Consider the following 18,594-nt stretch of genomic DNA (forward strand, 5'->3'; position numbering starts at 1 on the left):
GTTTTTGCATACCGTGTGTTTTGTCTGAGCAGTCCTAAGAAGGTTCCACACCCATACTGAACTGCGGTGGCACAGTGATTAGAATGCAGTATTACAGTCTAATTCTGCCCGCTGCCAGGAGTTTGATACTCACTGGATCAAGGTTGACTCAACTTTCCATCCTTCCGAGGTGGGTAAAATGAGGACCCAGATTGTTGGGGGCAATATGCTGACTCTGTAAGCCACTTAGAGAGGGCAGTAAAGCATATCAAGTGGTATATAAGCCTAACTGCTATTCCTATTGCTATTTGCACTCTGATTCATGTGACTCTGAGGATACAGATAAACCCACAAGTGGCCTCAACGACTCTCAGAGAGTTAATGACCAACTTTCAGAGTGCCTATGATTAACTGCAAAGAATTTAAATCCTTCTATTCACCGCCATTCGTTCAGAACTGAAGAAGCTTTTTGGATGAGAAGCAAAATGTTTTCAAGGGGGGGGAAAAACCCCAAGAAAGTACAGTTACCTTTTGGAAAAAGCACCTTTGACATAACAACAGAGGTTGTCATTCCATTTAAGTGAAGCACATTGACTACATTTGGAAAGTTCTTTCTGTTTCCTCACTTATGATGTTGCTTTAGTGGTTTATGGACATATTGATTCTGAGGATTTAGGGGATATAGGAGCCTACTTTTCAAAATTCTGTACCCAGAAAAAAAAAAAGTCAGGAGCACACAGCACTCATAGTTGCAGTTCTCATCAGGAGAATGGCATACAATTCTTCATTTTTAAAATGCACGGGACATGGTGACATTAACCTCCATCTTGGCATCCCACATATTGCCTGATTCATATCTCTGAATGTTTGTAATTGTGTTCATGCCATTGAGGAAGAGGTTGGACACACCTATCTTTCATCCTGTAGTGCAATGACAATGCATGAGTATGACATACATATCCAGTCCAGTCAGTGGTGGGTTCCTCCCGGTTCGGTCCGGTTCGGCCGAGCCGGTAGCGGTGATGATATGACGTCACCGAACCGGTTCTCCCCCCCGCCCTCCCACCCCCCCCACCCCCCCACGTTATTCTTACCTTTTATTTGGTCCCATCCCCAATCTATTGTTGCCTCCTGAGTCCCAGCTGATGACTAGAGGGAAAAAAACTGTTTAAACTCTTGCCGCAGGGCTTCAAAGGACCGTCCTACAGCTGATCAGTGTTAAAAGCAAACAAATGAGTCGGATCGTAAGTGCGAGGACCTTCCAGAAATGACTCTGACAAGCTAGCCACGCCCACCTAGTCACATGACCTCCAAGCCACACCCACAAAATAAGCCACGCCCACAGAACCAGTAGTAAAAAAAATTAGAACCCACCCCTGAGTCCAGCGGTGGGTTGCCCCCGGTTCGCACTGGTTCTATAGAACTGGTAGTAAAACCAGCGGGAGGCCCCGCCCACCAACCCCGACATTACCAAAATGCTTCTGCGAATGCACAGAAGCTTCTGCGCATGCGCGCGGCCCCGTTGCAAACCGGTAGTAAAGGTAAGTAGAACCCACCCGATTCAGTCCTAATGGGGTGTTATGATAGAAAGGCTACTTGCTCTCCTATTTCATGCAGTTAATTACACTACAAATTCATATGCTTTATGCTAGCAATTCTGTACAATTTTAGGTTTTAGCAACTCCTATACCTATTTTTCTCTGCCTTGTGTCTTCCAGATGTTTTGTATTACAGCTCACATCAGACTAGCTAGGGGGGATAGACTGTCTGGAAATGTTGGGCTAATCTATCACATACATTAAATATATGACAAATTGTTAATTAATTCATGAGCTATCCACTATAAAAATGCACATATTACCATTTCCCTATTTGCAGCTGTTGGGCTCTTTTTTTTTTTTTTAATATCCCTTAATAAGAACACACTGAAACAGGTTAGAACTTGGCTGTGAGACATTCCATTTTGATGCCACAGTTCAACTTCAGTGAGATGGAAAATAAAATAAATCCTGCAGCTCAGTGGCCTAAAGCAAATTGGATTTCTTACTTGCAGTGATCCAAAGGATAGCATATAGCCTTGCTGAAGAATTCATTTCAAAGAATAAGTTTATATTACCAATGTCTTGTGAGCTCTCTTATTCTTCATATTTATTTGTATGGTTATTCTTAAATGCTATTTTTGATGCTACATATCACAAGATGCTCAGAAGAGTCTGATACTGACTGAGTATATGTTGGAAAACACAATGATTATTTTACCAAGCTAAGAAAATAACAGGTGGAAGAAATGTAGTGTAAGATGAAGTAACAAATGGAACTCCAATTTTGTTCAACATCAAAACATTTATTAGCTCCTCTCTTTAGTATCCAGATATTTACCACCCATCATTCTATATAACACAGAGATTTCTACTGCTATTTGGCATATATCCAAAATCATAGTTCCAATTCTATTTATTCATTACTGAAGTTAAGTCCTACTGAATACTGTGGACTAGGATTTGGTTACTAAAAATGAAATGTTGACCCAAATGAGTCTCTTGCAGTCCTTATTTCCTCACAAAATTATCCTTCTGATATTTGATAGTATGCCGTCCATCAAAATTGCAACCACAGCATAAATCTGGGCAGGAAGACTGTGACATTCTGTTGTAACAAAAGCTTTAGTGTTATGTAAATCAATGCATTCCTAGCATCTCTTCTCTCTAGAGTTATCCTTGTGATATTTCCTGAGCAGGCCAATGAATCCATTATATTGGCATCATTTTATACTTCTGGATTCTCCCTTTTTTCTTGGTTGAGAAAAAAATTGTCAAAATGCCCTTACTGTGCAGGGGATCTACCAGGAGGTTTGAGTAATGTACTATATTATAAATGAACCATAACGGAACTGGGAGGTTTGGCTACTGATTGTGAGGAGCTGAAATCACAGCTATGTGAATCAGAATCGTATTCTTTTAAGCTGCCCCCTTTATGAACATACTAAGTATGTTCTTGTCCGTTCTATAGTGGCAATGTAAGAATAAATTGTTCTTAGTTTATCCCTGTATTTTGAATCCTAAAAGTATAGCAATGTTTTGTGTAAATCCAGATTGTCTTCCATAAAAAGTGCTTAACATTTTCTATATTGGCTTAATTCCATCTCCCTCCCCATTAATGCCAATTATGGATTATGGCTGTATCTTCCAAAACCTTGTAGGTGCACCTAGTAATATGTGGAGGCAGTTAAATCAGTTTGGACTAAAGCAACCACCTCCAACCTTTTGGGCACCAGGGAAAAAGCTTTATCCACTGACTGGAGGGGGTGTGGTTTTGCATGCTGCCTGCATGTCGTTGATGGGCCTTCACTTATTTGCACGGCCGGGTTGCTAGCATGCCAATGACCAGTGCCAATCCATGCACCAGGGATTGGGGACCCCTGGACTAAAGGATTATTTTATAAATAGTCAAATAATTTCAGAAGGCACATTAAAGCAAAAATTGGTATGCACCAGTATGTACTTTACTTGGCTACTAATTAATGTAATGAGACTTTTGTAAAAAAAAAATTGTAGAAGATAGAATTGCAGCCATTGAAAGATAGGATTGCAGCCTTTGAAAACTGTTAGAACCCTCCTTAGTCGTCTAAAATTGTAATATCCAAAATATTTGTTCTTAGAAGTTGTTGGAATGGGATCAACGTCTCCCAAAGAAACATGGGAATCAGATTTAAGAATCAATATCTCAGGCATATAGTGGGCTATATTTCAGAAGAACTCCATATTAATTTTTTAAAGGGCCGTCATTTTCTCTTTTGGCTTTTTAACAATGATCTTTTTTTGCATACCAAGTTTTTGCATACCATGTTTTGTCTGAGCAGTCCTAAGAAGGCTCCACACCCATACTGAGCTGTGGTGGCACAGTGGTTAGAATGCAGTATTGCAGGCTAATTCTGCCCACTGACAGAGTTCGATCCTCACTGGTTCAAGGTTGACTCAGCCTTCCATCCTGGTAAAGTGAGGACCCAGATTGTGGGGGCAATATGTTGACTCTGTAAACCGCTTAGGGCTGTAAAGCACTATGAAGCAGTATATAAATCTAAGTGCTATTGCTATTGCTTACTCTACAGTAATACTATGAAGTACTACATTTTTAAGGTAAGGACCTGTCTTTTAACATGGAGCCTTTTCTTTTAAAAAATGTCTGTAGTCCCTTTACCCAACTGTAAGAATTATGGTTACAGCAATATATTTGTATCAAAAGACAGTAAAATTCTGCTGGATTGAGAGCATAAACTATGTTTGTTAATTTAATGTTCCTAAAAAAAATTAGCTGACCTCAGAAGCATAGAAATATCTGTAATTTCATTCATTTTAAGAATATGGCAATAATCTGGATCAAAGTCTTGGTCATCTAGCCGTCCTGAGTCTTCGGAGAGGGGCGGCATATAAATTGAATTAATTAAATTAAATTAAATTAAATCTAGTCTGTTTTTAAAGTAGCAATTCATGGTGCATATACAACAGAAGGGGGGGAAAAGACTAATTTCTTTTGCATCTGATCACCCAGATGCACATGAAAGCTATGCACTCCCCCCACCCCACTCCCCACTGGAGCTACTGTACCTATTTGTGTGGAAAGGACAAGAGCCCAACCAGAAAGAACTGGCAGCCTTTTCTATATGCATGGCCTGTGCAAACAACAGCCTCATTCTTGGAGAATCACTGGGGGAATCTGGGGTCCATCTGAGGTCAGTTTATTGTTTCAGTGAGATTTTATTGCTGCCTAACTTCACAGCTGTCTTATCACTAGGTACTTTAGAATGCTGATCTTTCAGTTGTGGGCAAGCTAGCAGATGTTGTTTGTTTATAAGGACAAATCAGCTTTACTCTATCAACATTTCTGAAATAGCAATAGAACTTATACACTGCTTCATAGTGCTTTACATCCCTCTCTAAGTGGTTTAAAGAGCATATTGCACCCGCTCTTCATTTTTACTGACCTCGGAAAGATGGAAGGCTGAGTCAACCTTGAGCTGGTTAGGATCGAACTCCTGGCAGTTGGCAAAATTAGCCTGCAATGCTGCATTCTAAACACTATGCCACCACGGCACAGACTAATGGGTTTTAGAAAGGCCTATCTTATTTCTTCAGTATGTTTAATTAAACAATCTACAAACACTATCATCATAATCCATATAGGGATTGAAGCTAATTCTTCTCCATTCTTGGTGTAGATCAGTTCAACAACACCAAGTATGTGAGGCCAATTTGATAAAGGAATAACCAATTATCACGCCATTCAAATACCTGTAATTAGGAATGAAGCAATATTTACTGCTATGATGACTGTTCTGTTTGTGTATATTTTGGGAACTCAAAATGGCAGGCCACCAAAAGCAAGATTGTTTAGAGATTTAGAGTTAAGAGGTTTATTATTATTTAGGCAGATTATGAAGTAGAATCCTAGGATGAATTTGTCTTCTGGATTCATTGACCATAATGGAGGTTTTGCATTGTGTGACCAAATACGAGCAGATGCAACATTTATCATCTACTGATTTAAAAGTGACATTTCCTCTAAGTACTAGATGATGTTTACTGAGTCTCTTGCCTTGTACACCACTTAAATTAATTTTTAGCTCTGTTAGTGTAAAGACTGCCACGTTCCACTTTATATCTGAAATTACTGTGCTTGTGTAATCAGAATTTATTATACAGGAGTTTTAACTATGTCATGTTATAGTGTTTGAAATATAAAATGTTTATTTAGAAGAGGAAGATCAGGCAAGAGTGTGTGGAATTGTGTTTTAGCATAGAGAAGCTAGGAACCAGCTCCTGTAACTGCCTCTAAAGTTTTTAACATACCCCCTTTATTGAATTAAAAGGACTAACAACATTAGTGCCCTTTGAGAAAACCTTGAAAATGCACTTCTGTGAGCAGGCATTTCAAAGATGTCTCTCAATTGCTCCAGCTGATTTTAAATGTGTGGTTTTGCAAACCAGCTGGTGACCCGATGACTGATAGAACAGAAATGTGATGAATCATACCCCAGCACTGATTGTTCTTTCTATTTATTTATTTATTTGGAAGTCTGAGAGCATTTTAAAATATTCTCTCTCTCTCATGGTGTAAGTTTTCTAGACAATAAAGCTGGAATGTGCTAGTGGTGTTATGTACTTCGGGCAGAGGTAAGTCCCCTTTCCTGATCTCCCACCACAATCTTCTTGCCTTCAGCTTTTTGCCTATTGACTAGAATTTGGAATGCACTTAACTTGGCAATAGCTGGCTCTGTGAACAGCTTCTTTCACATTAATGTGGAAGGAGGCTCTATAAATAGTCCCGGAGACATGATGTGGAATGGCAGCATGCCAGAGGAAATACCCAAGTAGGTTACCCACTGCTGCTCTGTCTGACAGAGTTCTTCAGCTGGAAAGAACTTCTCGAGTCTCATGTAATGTATTAAAGTAGAAAATCAAATCTGAAGCCGGCAGCCCCCAAGTCTCAAAAGTCTCTGTTTTAATAACCTTCAAGCTTTTATTCTTGTCCACAGGGACAACTGAGCTTAGACTTTTATTTTCTTTGCACTAACTTTGTGATTTGCAGGCAGGTATCCAGGGGTATCTGAAAGAGGAGGGTCAAAATGGTGGCTACGACTGCATGATGGGAGTGCCAACCCTTCCCCCCCCCCATCTCTTGTGTCGCATGTATGAAAGGCTTCGGTCTTTGAGCAGGTGGTTGTGATGATGGTATTAACAATGTTTATTCCTCCCCCCCTTCTCCTCCCATGCCCTTGGAAGTGTGGAACATGCCAAGTCACTCAGCATCACTCTTCACCATTTGGTTTGTCTGTTTGTATATGAAAAAAACATCCATGAGGCAACTATGAAAACCAAATCTTTCATAATGAAAGGAGTGCCTCTTCCCAGGCCTGGAGGAAAATTATTGCTAACGTAAATGCTAGAATACATTATGGGTTTGGGTTAAGGGCTGGATTTGTAGCTCCTCCTCCTCCTCTTTCCTCCTCCTCTTCCCCCTCCTTCCCCTCCTCCACTTCCTCCTTCCCCTCTTCTTCCTCCTCCTCCTCCTCCTCTTCCTCTTTCCCCTCCTTCTCCTTCCCCTCCTCTTCCCCTCCCCTCCTCCTCCTCTTCCCACTCCTCATCTTTCTCTTCCTCCTCCTCATCTTCCCCCTCCCCCTCTTCTTCCTCCTCCTCCTCTTCCTCTCTGTCTCCTCCTCCTCTTCTCCTCCACTTCTCCTCCTCTTCCCCCTCCTCCTCCTCCCCCTTCCCCTCTTCCTCACCCCCCTCCTCTTTTCAGACTTGCACCAAATAGCGGGGTACTTTTTCTGTATCATTTTCAAAACATGCACAGTCTTAAAAGGTGATCAAGGATGAAGAAGGAACTACAAAAAAGTTTAAGAACTGGGAGAAAGTAAATAACATCCAAAACTCTCCTTTCAAGGTAAGGAGGTGATTAATTGGAGAGGGACTGAGAAATTCCATGATGATAAAGCCTTCAGTGAAAACTGAAAGAGGGAATGTAGACAGCCTTTCCTATGAGTAGCATGTTAAATGATGGGAATATGCTACAGTGGTTGCATGACATGTATGTTGTTATGCTGCACATGAAGGAACAATATAACGTCATAGATTACAGATACATGGATATATAGTACTTCTTAATTTCCATGATGCAGGCAATGAAAACATCATCTGCTTGAAGATTATTTCCCTTAAATATGCACCTTGGAATAAAATGTTTCAGTATAGGCTTCCTTTGGTAGTTAATGTCTATTTTCCAAAGTGATTTCATTGGGGGGAATAATATGAAGCAAAGGATTAAACTGTCTCTGCCCCATGTTATAGGGTCCAAATTGCCCACCTTCTGACTTGCTTTTATGTTGTAAGTTCTTGAAATAAAACTCTAACAAAAACCAACTCTTACCTAAACAAATTTGAAGCATAAAACTTTAATTAATATATATGAAATAATAGAGATGCCCATTGTATGTGTGTGTGTGAAAATGGAAAAAACTGATATAGTGATTATGTTAAACACCATCTAGGAATCCATTTCTGCTTTTAGAACTAAAAGTCCTAATTTTCCATATACAGTTGACATATTTTTTTTAATTTGTATCGAAGTTTAGCTTTACATCAGTGGCAAGCAAGGCAAACGAGGTACAAGGCATTACAGTCTATAGTCTTTCTACTTGTCCAGCATTGCAAATGTCCATGAAAAGCAGAGGAATTTCTTAAGTCTGAATTGAAGAATTAGCTATTTTAGGCTGAGGAAGAGTGGTGATGGAAAAGCTGTTAATCACAGCAAGGATCTCAAGCTTGTCCAATAATTGTAGGCTTTTTTTTTTAGTGTACACAATTAGGCTAAGCTATAATATGATGAAAAGACAATGAATAGCTGTAGATAGAAAGTACAAGAACAATAGATGTGGACAGCATTTTTTTCCCAGCAACCATGGAATCTTGGAAAATATGGATTAAGTATGACAAAAAAGTCTTCATCCATTATTTTTGAAGTGCTGCAGGCACAAATGAATATATAGATATAGGGCTCTAATCACTTCAGAAACACACTTTTTTCTAAAATAATAATAATAAAAAATTAACTGTGGCCTTTCAGTGCTCAAGCCACTTTTACCTTTATATTCCTGTCAGGTTTTGTTACATTTATTCTTTAGTATATAAAAAAAGGGAGGACAGCTATTTCACTGAAACTCCCTAATCGTAGACTGAATGCATTTTGATTGAACATAACTGGGGAAAATGGAAAGTGCATGGCCAAAGGCTGATAAGAAATCTGTCAATCTCCTGAGTGAAACATTTATCTCCTGAATTTAGGCCCCATCAAGGAAGCCACAGAAAACCTCCTTCAAAGCGCTGCTGCTAGACAGCTTTCAGCTTCCAACAAGGAACAGCCTTGAAGCTGAAAGAAGCTTCAATCAGGATTTAAATACCATGTCATAACTTCTTAGATATTTAGCTGACCAGCAGGTATAGAGAAATAGGGCTTCTTTTTGAACAAGCAACAAAATGAAGGTTACGGTGCTGTATTTTGTATGAACTCTGTGCTTTTTAGATGCACAGAAGACAGGCTACAAGAGAAGAGGGCATCAAAAACCCTCTATGCCAGTGTTTCTCAACCTTGGAAGCTTGAAGATGAGTGGACTTCAACTCCCAGAATCCCCCAGCCAGCGCTGCTGGCTGGGGGATTCTGGGAGTTGAAGTCCACCCATCCTCAAGCTACCAAGGTTGAGAAACACTGTCTATGCCCTGTACAGGTAATAGAATTGTTTGAACCAGTTTTGCCATTGCTTGCAGGAAGTTGACAAAAGGGGATACAGATTCTCAGTCACTTATCGAGTTGCCAAAAGTCTCTAGCTTTGTCTCCCTGCAGGGTACAAACAGCTTTTTTCCCCTGTGAAATAGCTACGATTTTGTGCAGAACATTTATCATCGTCATCATCATTATCACATTTCTATTCCCACCTTTTCCACAAAGAGCTCAAGGTAGATTATATGATACAGGAGTTTCCCTCTTTTTTACCCTCATAACAATCCTGTAAAGTAGATTGGACTGAGACTGTCAATGCCATGTCAGAGTAGACATTTTCAGGTGAACCTCTCAGGTTATAACACCACATGGCCAGGAGAGATGACTTGCTTTTCTTTAGCAAGTTATGCTGTGTCTTGGGGTTCTGCTAGCTTGATAGCCAGAGGGGATTATGAGCAACCATCTGTTATCTGCTCTGAGAGAAGGCCTGGTTATAAGAGTAATGTAGACCAATGATAGGTCAAATAATGTTGCTTGACCACTTGACCACTGCTTATGATTTAGTAAATAAGCTTTTAAATCATTTTTAAATTTTATATTTGTGTGCTTTTACTTTTGGCTGTACACCGCCCTGAGTCCTTCGGGAGAAGGGCGGTATATAAATTGGAATAATAAATAAATAAATAATAAATAAATAAATAAATAAATTAGAAGGTGAAGGTGAAAGAGAAAAGCTTTCTTGCATATTTATTTATTTTTATTTTATTTAGTTTGTGTTGTGGCCCATACGCGGCCTGTGCGGCTGGTGGCTGATTCGGACAGCGAGGAGGCTGGTGTGGTGCTGTGCCAGCAGCCTGTGCAGCTGGCACTCGAGTCGGACAATGAGGCTGGAGAAGATGTGGTGCCAGAGGCGGGGATTCAGCCAGGGCCTCCAGAAGCTCCCTTAAGTGAAGAGGACGAAGAGGAGGAGCCTCTTCTTGATGCACAGGTGTGCAGAGCTGCCAAAAGGCAGGAGTGGCTCCTCAGGAGGAGGTCTCCTTGAGAGTATGCTTGGGGCTTATTGGCCACTCCCTTAGCCTATTTAAGGAGGAACGTCGACTGAAGCAATTTGCAGGGAACAACCATTCACTCTCCTTCATGTCTTGATCTTAGTTCTCTGCAAATTGCTTCTGGGCTTTCTGCCAATCATAGTAAGATTAAGATTATTTATTCTTTGGATTCTTCCAGGCTGTTAAGAAAGTTAATTAACAGCCTTTGTTTGAAAAAAAAACTGATTTTATTTTAGTAAACTAAGGTTTGTACAGACTTTGTGTGTGCTGCGTTCTTTGGGGTCCGTAGCTGGGCCAGAACAGTTTGTCAAACATGTACGAGAAAACAGGTATAAGTATAAACATGGACATGAACACAAGAAATGAGTACGAATAAATGGGGACAGTAGGACAGGGATGGTAGGCACAGTAGACAGTGAGGTCCACAGTAGACAGTGTTAAATCGTGGGCAATTGAAGGAAGACTCGAAACAATGTAACTGTAACTCTTTTATTTAACTCCAGAAACAGCAATGGCAATTCAAACCCCGGGCAACCCTTTATATAGGAAGGGGCTGTCCCCGGCTGCAACCACTGACGTGCCTTCTAGTTTCCCACTCTCAGGACTAATTCCTGATTGGCTCATTTGAACTGTACTTGATATCTAACACTCCTTCCCCCTAGTTCAGTGTCCGCCCGTCCGGGGTCTCTATGCTACGTAGTCGCGTAAGTAGGCGGGTCGCTTGGAGGTTCGACTGGACCTGCGCAGTTCAGTCGTTCTGGTGCCTTCGGGTTGAGAGGTTGAGGTCCGCTGCTCCCTCTGTGTGGGCTCTGGAACTCTCTCGAACTCGGTCTCCGGTGTGGATTCGCCTCCTTCTCCCACTTTACTTGGCTGTCCCCGCCGGCTCCTTTCGGCGCCTGTCGCCTCCTCCGTGGACTCAGGTACGTGCTCGCTGTTATCTTCTTCCGGGCTGGTGTTAGGTGTGTCCAGAACTGGCGTTTGTGTATTGGCCTGCTCTGGTACCACTTGCGTGTCTTTTCCTTCCCCCTGGTTGTTGTGCTGGGTTTCCCTCTCGACTCTCGTTAATCTTCCCCTGAGCTGGTCGATGTGCCTTTTCCAGTGCTGGCCGTCTGTTGTCTGGACCCGGTAGGACAGGGGCCCCGTCACCTGGGTTATTGTTGCTGGTACCCAGAGTGGGTTTCCGCTCAGGTTTTTTGCGTAGACTCTGTCCCCTGGCTGGAACTCTCGGATTCTGCTCGTGGAGTTGGTTGGCTTCTCTGTGCTGTACTGCGGGTGCAGTCTGTCCAGAGGGGATCTCAGCTTACAGCCCATTAATAATTCTGCTGGGCTTCGGTGGGTCGTGGCGCTTGGTGTAATGTGCTGGATGGCTAATAGTTTATCTAATTTGGCCTGAATGTCCCCTGGGCCTAATCTCATAAGCGTCTCCTTTGTAGATCTCACCATCCGTTCCACCAAACCGTTCGTCGAAGGTTTTTTGGGGGCCGATAAGGCGTGCCTTATTCCTTGGTCAGCGAGGAACATCTCGAAGGTGTTTGATGTGAACGGCGGCCCGTTGTCGGAGACTATGAGGTCGGGAATCCCATGTGTGGCGAATAGGTGTCTCAATACTTTAATCACTGCGTCTGCTGTGGTCGTCGACATGAGCACTACTTCGAGCCACTTTGAATATGCGTCCACGATGACTAGGAACGTATTCCCTTTGCACGGCCCTGCGAAGTCGATGTGCAATCTGGCCCATGGTGTTCCCGGGTTTTCCCAGTCGTGGACGGGGGCTGAGTTTGGTGCCGCCCTCGACTCTTGGCAGTTTGCGCAGGAGGACACCCACGTCTCGATTTCCTTGTCCATCCCAGGCCACCACACGTAGCTTCTGGCCAGGGCTTTCATCCTCACAATCCCCGGGTGCCCGTCGTGCAGTAATCTGAGTGTCTGTTGTCTTAGTGTGTTTGGAACAATGACTCTATCCCCCCACAACACGCACCCCCTTAGTCCTGACAGTTCATTTTGCCTCCGTTTGTATGGCAGGAACTCTGTGCTTATGTCTTTTTCCTCCGGCCACCCCTTCCAGATCCAATTTAAAATTCGCACCAGTATTTTGTCCTTTGCGGTGGCCCTCGCGATGTCGGCTGCAGAAATTCGGGCTTCCTCCATCGTCTCGATTAGCAGCGTGGTCATCGCTGGCGCTGGATCCTCCCCCGTTTCTGGAAGTGGGCACCTGCTGAGGGCGTCTGCATGGTCGATTGATTTTCCCGGGTGGTGGAGCAGTGTGTAGTTGTAGGCCGCCAGAAACTCCACCCATCTTAGCATTCTGGGCGACAAAACGGGGGGTGTTGGTTTGTCCCCTGCTATGATGCCTAACAATGGCTTGTGGTCGGTTATTAGTTCAAAACTCCGACCGTAGAGATACTCATGGAACCTTTTTATTCCGGCTACTGCGGCTAACGCCTCTTTGTTCAATTGGCTATAGTTCCGTTCGGGTTTTGACAAAGTCCGGGAGAAAAATGCAATGGGGGCCTCTGTTCCGTTAGGCATCTTGTGGCTCAATACAGCTCCGATGCCGAAGGGGGATGCATCGCAAGTTAGTCTTATGGGTAATGTCCCGCTGTATTGCACTAAAACTCTGTCTGACGTTAAAAGGTTCTTTATGTCTTCGAACGCTTTCCTCTCTCGCTCCCCCCATTTCCATTCTGCCTTCCTGTCCAGTAGCCGGTGGAGTGGTTCAGCAGTGGTAGCTTTCTGCGGTAGGAAGATATTATAAAAGTTAAGCAACCCCAAAAATGCCTTCAGTTCGGTTTTATTTTTTTGGGGGGGTGCTTCCTTGATCGCTCTCAGCTTCCCGGGGGTGGGTCTAATTCCCGACTCATCTATCAAGTATCCCAGGAACTCGACCTGAGTCTCTGCTAGTTGGCACTTGTCCCTTTTAACTTTGAGTCCCACTTTCTGGAACCTTGTCAGCACCTCCCTCAGTCGCTGCTTCAATTGAGTCGTGTCCCTTGCTGATATTAATACATCGTCGAAATATGGGACGACTCCCTCGATTCCCTGTAGGAGTCGTTCCATCAGGCTTTGGAAAAGCCCGGGCGCTACACTCACCCCAAATTGCAGTCTCTTACATTTGAATGCGCCCCTGTGTGTAACGATGGTTTGTGCTTCCGCGGTGGCTTCATCTACGGGCAGCTGCTGGTATGCTTGTGCTAAATCCAATTTTGCGAAGATTCTTCCCCTCCCCAAGGAATGCAAGAGGTGTTGGACTACTGGTACAGGGTATGCGCTTTGTTGGAGCGCCTTATTTAATGTACTTTTATAGTCTCCGCACAAGCGTACTGACCCATCCGGTTTAATCGGTGTCACGATGGGGGTTTCCCATCTCGCGTGGTCTATTGGCTCTAACACTCCCTGCGCGACCAGTTTATCTAATTGTTCGTCTATTTTTGGCCGTAGCGCAAAAGGGACTCTCCGGGGTTTGATTCGGATTGGGGCTACCTGGGGGTCTAAATTGAATGAGATTGGGGACCCTTTGTACTTGCCTAGTTCGTTGTTAAAGACCTCTGCGAACTCCCTCATCAGGTCCTCCTCCCAGGTGTCGTTTCCGATGTGATCGACGCCGGTGATGGCTAGCCCCAATGGCTCGAACCACTCCATGCCCAGCAGGCTGGGCCGGTCTCTGTCCACAATCGTGAGGGGTAGCGTGGCTTTGAATGTCTTGTAGGCTACGTTGAACTTGCCAATGCCTACCACAGGAATTCGGTTCCCTTGGTAGTCGATGAGGGTGAGGCGCTGTCGTTTGAGGTCGCGGGCTGTGATGTGTGGCAGGAGCTTCTTGATTGTTCTCCAGGATACCATCGATAGGCTGGATCCCGAGTCCACCTCCATTCTGCAGGGTCTCCCCTCGATCAAGACTGTTGCCGCCATCTTATTTGCCCTTCCCGCGCTGGCATGGCCGATCACGATGGTTTGATGGGTCTCGCCTCGATCCGCCCGATGGTCATCGTTTCTTTGTCCTCGCCCAAACGGTTGTCTCTTCCCACTTGTCTGGAATTTTCTGTTGTTTGTTGGCGATCGGGGGGGTCTGGTCTTCCTTGAGGCTGGCTGGGATGCCCTGCAGACCCTCGCTATGTGCCCTTTCTTTTCGCATCTTTGGCAGATAGCGTCCCGAAATCTGCATTCGGCTCTCGGGTGGTTCCCTTCGCATTCCGAGCACCAGGCCTCTCTCTTCCCCTGTTGTCTCTCCTTGCGATTGGCTCGGAGGTGATGGACTTCATCCTCCTCGTCCTCTTCCTCCGAACCCGATTCCACTCTTTCATAGTGCACGGCCGCCTCCTCCTTTACGGGCGGCCCGCTTTTCATTTTCTTCATAGCCGCCGCCGTTTTCTGGGAAGCTTCGGTTGCGGATGCTTCTTCCAAGGCCTCCTTGAATGTAATTTGAGGCCGGGCCAGCAACCTACTCTGTAACGTGAGGTCCCTCAGTCCCAGTACTAGACGGTCCCTCATGGCCTCTTCTAGATTCAGGAAATCGCATGCAGCAGCTATTTCCCGCAAGGTCGCCACGAACGCACTGATTGTCTCTCCCTCTCTTTGGTCCCTCCGATAAAACTCATGCCTTCTTACCAGGGATGATGCTTGCGGTGCGTAGTGTGCCTTGAGTATTTCTTGCAACGTTGTCCAGGTCATGGTCTTCAGATCAGCTGGGGCGGCAAGCGCTTTTGCCATTTTAAAAACTGCCGGGCCGCAATGGGTGAGGAAAAGGGCCCTCTTCCTCTGCTCTGATAAGCTCAGCAGATCGTTCGCCTCCATGAACATATAGAATCGCTCCATGTAAGCTTCCCAATCTTCCCCGGTTGGGTTGAATGGAGCGGGCGGTGTGATTGCAGACATCATGATAGCCGATGATCTGACCGGTGTTTCGGTGGATCGGATGGGTGGTTGATGATTGCTTGGAGATTGATGTGCAGTCCTGTTCCTTCAGATCCCACCTTCGTCGCCAATGTTAAATCGTGGGCGATTGAAGGAAGACTCGAAACAATGTAACTGTAACTCTTTTATTTAACTCCAGAAACAGCAATGGCAATTCAAACCCCGGGCAACCCTTTATATAGGAAGGGGCTGTCCCCGGCTGCAACCACTGACGTGCCTTCTAGTTTCCCGCTCTCAGGACTAATTCCTGATTGGCTCATTTGAACTGTACTTGATATCTAACAGACAGTTTAAGGTTAAAGTTTTGGGGGTTTGAGGATGTAATAACCAAGTCAGGTAGTGCATTCCAGGCATTGACCACTCTGTTGCTGAAGTCATATTTTCTGCAATTGAGTTTGGAGCAGTTTACCTTGAGTTTGTATCTATTGTTTGCCCATGTATTATTGTGGTTGAAGCTGAAGTAGTCATTGACAGGTAGGATGTTGTAGCAGACAATTTTGTGTACTACGCTTAGGTCAGACTGTAGTCGGCTTAATTTTAAGTTGTCCAAGCCCAAAATTTTGAGCTTGGTGGCATAAGGTATTCTGTTGTGAGCAGAGGAGTGGAGTACTCTTCTCGTGAAATACTTCTGGACTTGTTCAAGGAAGAGAGATTTTTAAATGAAATTCTTATCCCCTCTATTTAATTTTTAGTGACTGACTTTGTCCTGTTAGTAAAAGGGAAAGGGGGGATGTAAAATATTCATCCTGGACTATTTGAACATAAATTATGTTAGAAATTGGGAACATCTCTCTCTTTTACTGAATTACATTACTCTAGAAAGAAAAAGAAAAATTCTGTAGATGGGCCAGGAAACTGGGCAAGTGCCAAGGATCAATCTGGGGGCAAAACTCTTGCGTTCCCCTGGCACGGATTTGACTTGAATTAAAGATGGCTCTCTTTATATCCCTTTTATCCACTCTGATTATGATGTGAAGATTATACCTCTCTACCGCAGGGTTTGATTAATACCTATTCTTCACGAGAATAAAATTCATTAATTGATTGCATTGTTAATGGATGACACTTCAAGCCAAAGGTACCATTTGCTCTCTTCTGGCTTCTGTAACCCATTAATGATTAAGGTACAGAGTAGGAGACTTATAAGTGCTGTTGGCATTAAAAGCCACTTAAAAAGGAAATTATCACTGCAGTATAAATAATGGTTTTAAAGACATATTAGATACTTCCCAAACAGTATGCTGGTTAATTGTCTGTAACCATAGATTATTACAATTACTATTAACAATCATATAATGCTGAGAAGGATAACAGATGACTTTCCCTTTTGCAATACAGATCATTCCCTTCCTCTTAGACCATTTAATAAGTTAAGTTTAAAATGAATGTGTACAACCAGCAAACTAGACTTACCGGTAAATGCTTTTTGTGCTGCCTAATCTAGAAATCTATGTCTCATCGGGTTGCTAATAAATAATATGATTCAACTTCCCTTCTTTTATCTGACATTTGAGTCTAGAACTGAGAGGATCTTGAGGCTGATGGAATTGTTTTAAAGCATTTTTTTTTAAATCCTGATTTTGTTATGCTGGAATTAAAAGCATATATCTTCAATTAGTAAGTACATGTAGTTGGGAGGGGGGAAACAGTGGTGGGTTGCCCCCGGTTCGCACCAGTTTTATAGAACCGGTAGTAAAACCGGCGGGAGGCTCTGCCCACTGACCCTGATGTCATCAAAACGCTTCTGCACATGTGCAGAAGCTTCTGCATTTGTGCAGAAGAATGCACGCATATGTGAACGAAGCGAGCGCGTGTGCACGGCCCCATTGCGAAACGGTAGTAAAGGTAAGTAGAACCCAACCCTGGCGGGGAGGCTACATTTGAGAACAGATAAAGAGGTGCTGGTGTGGGAGAGGCTTCAATCAGAGGTATAGTTGACTCCCAGTTTGAAAAGGTCATTCCTTATCTTGAAAACCCACCCATACATGCCCATAAACCTTTCTTCCCATTTTACATTTTTTCCCCTTTAAAATACTGTACAATGTATTTTTCTGTTACCACTGGAAACCTTCAGTGCTTTTGCCTCTCCTGCAAACCTGCAAGATATTTGCCTTTGCTTCTGTTAAAGTGTTCTTTAAAATGAGATTTTAAAAGACGAAACTGCCACGTGTTCTCCAGAGGTGAATTTCCTTATACTTCGAACAGATGTCTTTCCACTTCTTGTTGGAGGTAGTGGCTAAATGCAAATGATGCGATTATACTACAGCGGCCCTTCACAAGTAAGAAAGGTGACTTTGTGGGAGACAATTAGGATTGCTGTAAATATCTTTGAATATTTATGGAGCCACTAGTATAAAAACAGGATGAAAGATGAATGATTCAATCTATCAATCCATCAGTTGGGGGGAGGAGTAAAGTGGCAGACATAATTCCTTTCCATTCCACATTGTCTTCCATATTTTGCAATGGAATTTCAGATGGAGGCTAACAAGTAGAAAATATATAACATATCACAATATTCCATAGTGTATTATTGCTCCTCTTTTCCACAAATAGAGGGAGAGACATTTAATGAAGGAAATAAATCTGCATGTAATTAAGCTGCTTTAATCCTGAGTTCAGCTGAGTTAATAAAACCTTTTACTTGTGAATTTAGTCCTTTCATTTCTTTTCAAACTGTGACTAAATCTGGATCTTGATAGGGGAGATCACATGGCACAACTGGAAGCATTGGAACAAACTCCAATATTAAACTTGCTTCCAAAAATGGATTATACTATTCACATTTGTTGCTGGTTGATAACCATAATTTTCTCCTTCAGATGACATGGAGAATTTAGAGCTTTTTAGATTGAGAAGAGTGAAGATACTCCATGTGTGAACACAAGAGTTGCTTGCTTGGTGCAATGAGCTCTGATTATCTTAATGTGGCCTGGTTGTGTTCCAAAGGATCACTTAGTGACCTTTGAAATACGTCTCTGAAAAACCTGATTGTTTTTGTTTTTGTTTTAAGAAGTAGGTCAGGCATGAAGTGGTTCAGTCAGAAAACAAGGCAACACTAAAACATTCTAAAGATATATGGAAGCACTGCACACAGCAATGGAAATCTGTGATTCATACGTTTTATCTGTGGGCCACCTTCATCTGTCACAAAGAAGGGCATGTCTGATTTACATCAGATGAGTTCAACAGGTATTAAGAACACCATCTACAGTTTAAATACATGACTCTGGGTGTGGTAGACCATATATATGAATCTGTTTGGCATAGATCTTCGGTCTTACTTCTATTTGTGTCTGTTCAAATTAAGGTCATTACATAAAAGCCAATGATATGGATCATTACATGATAAAAGGGTACATAGTGTGATAAAAAAACCTGCAAA

At 43.0% G+C, this 18,594-nt stretch overlaps 1 long non-coding RNA gene across 1 annotated transcript; it reads left to right on the forward strand.

Moving 5' to 3' along the window:
• The first annotated feature begins 7,225 nt into the window (after positions 1 to 7,225).
• Positions 7,226 to 10,552, forward strand: LOC148114606 (uncharacterized). Its single transcript, XR_015733091.1, has 2 exons — positions 7,226 to 7,419; positions 10,020 to 10,552. It is a non-coding gene; the product is annotated as an uncharacterized LOC148114606 (long non-coding RNA).
• The last annotated feature ends 8,042 nt before the right edge of the window (positions 10,553 to 18,594 follow it).

Source organism: Pantherophis guttatus, chromosome 3 (assembly GCF_059756535.1).
Source record: "Pantherophis guttatus breed Tessera chromosome 3, ASM5975653v1, whole genome shotgun sequence".
In the NCBI taxonomy this organism is placed as follows: domain Eukaryota; kingdom Metazoa; phylum Chordata; class Lepidosauria; order Squamata; family Colubridae; genus Pantherophis; species Pantherophis guttatus.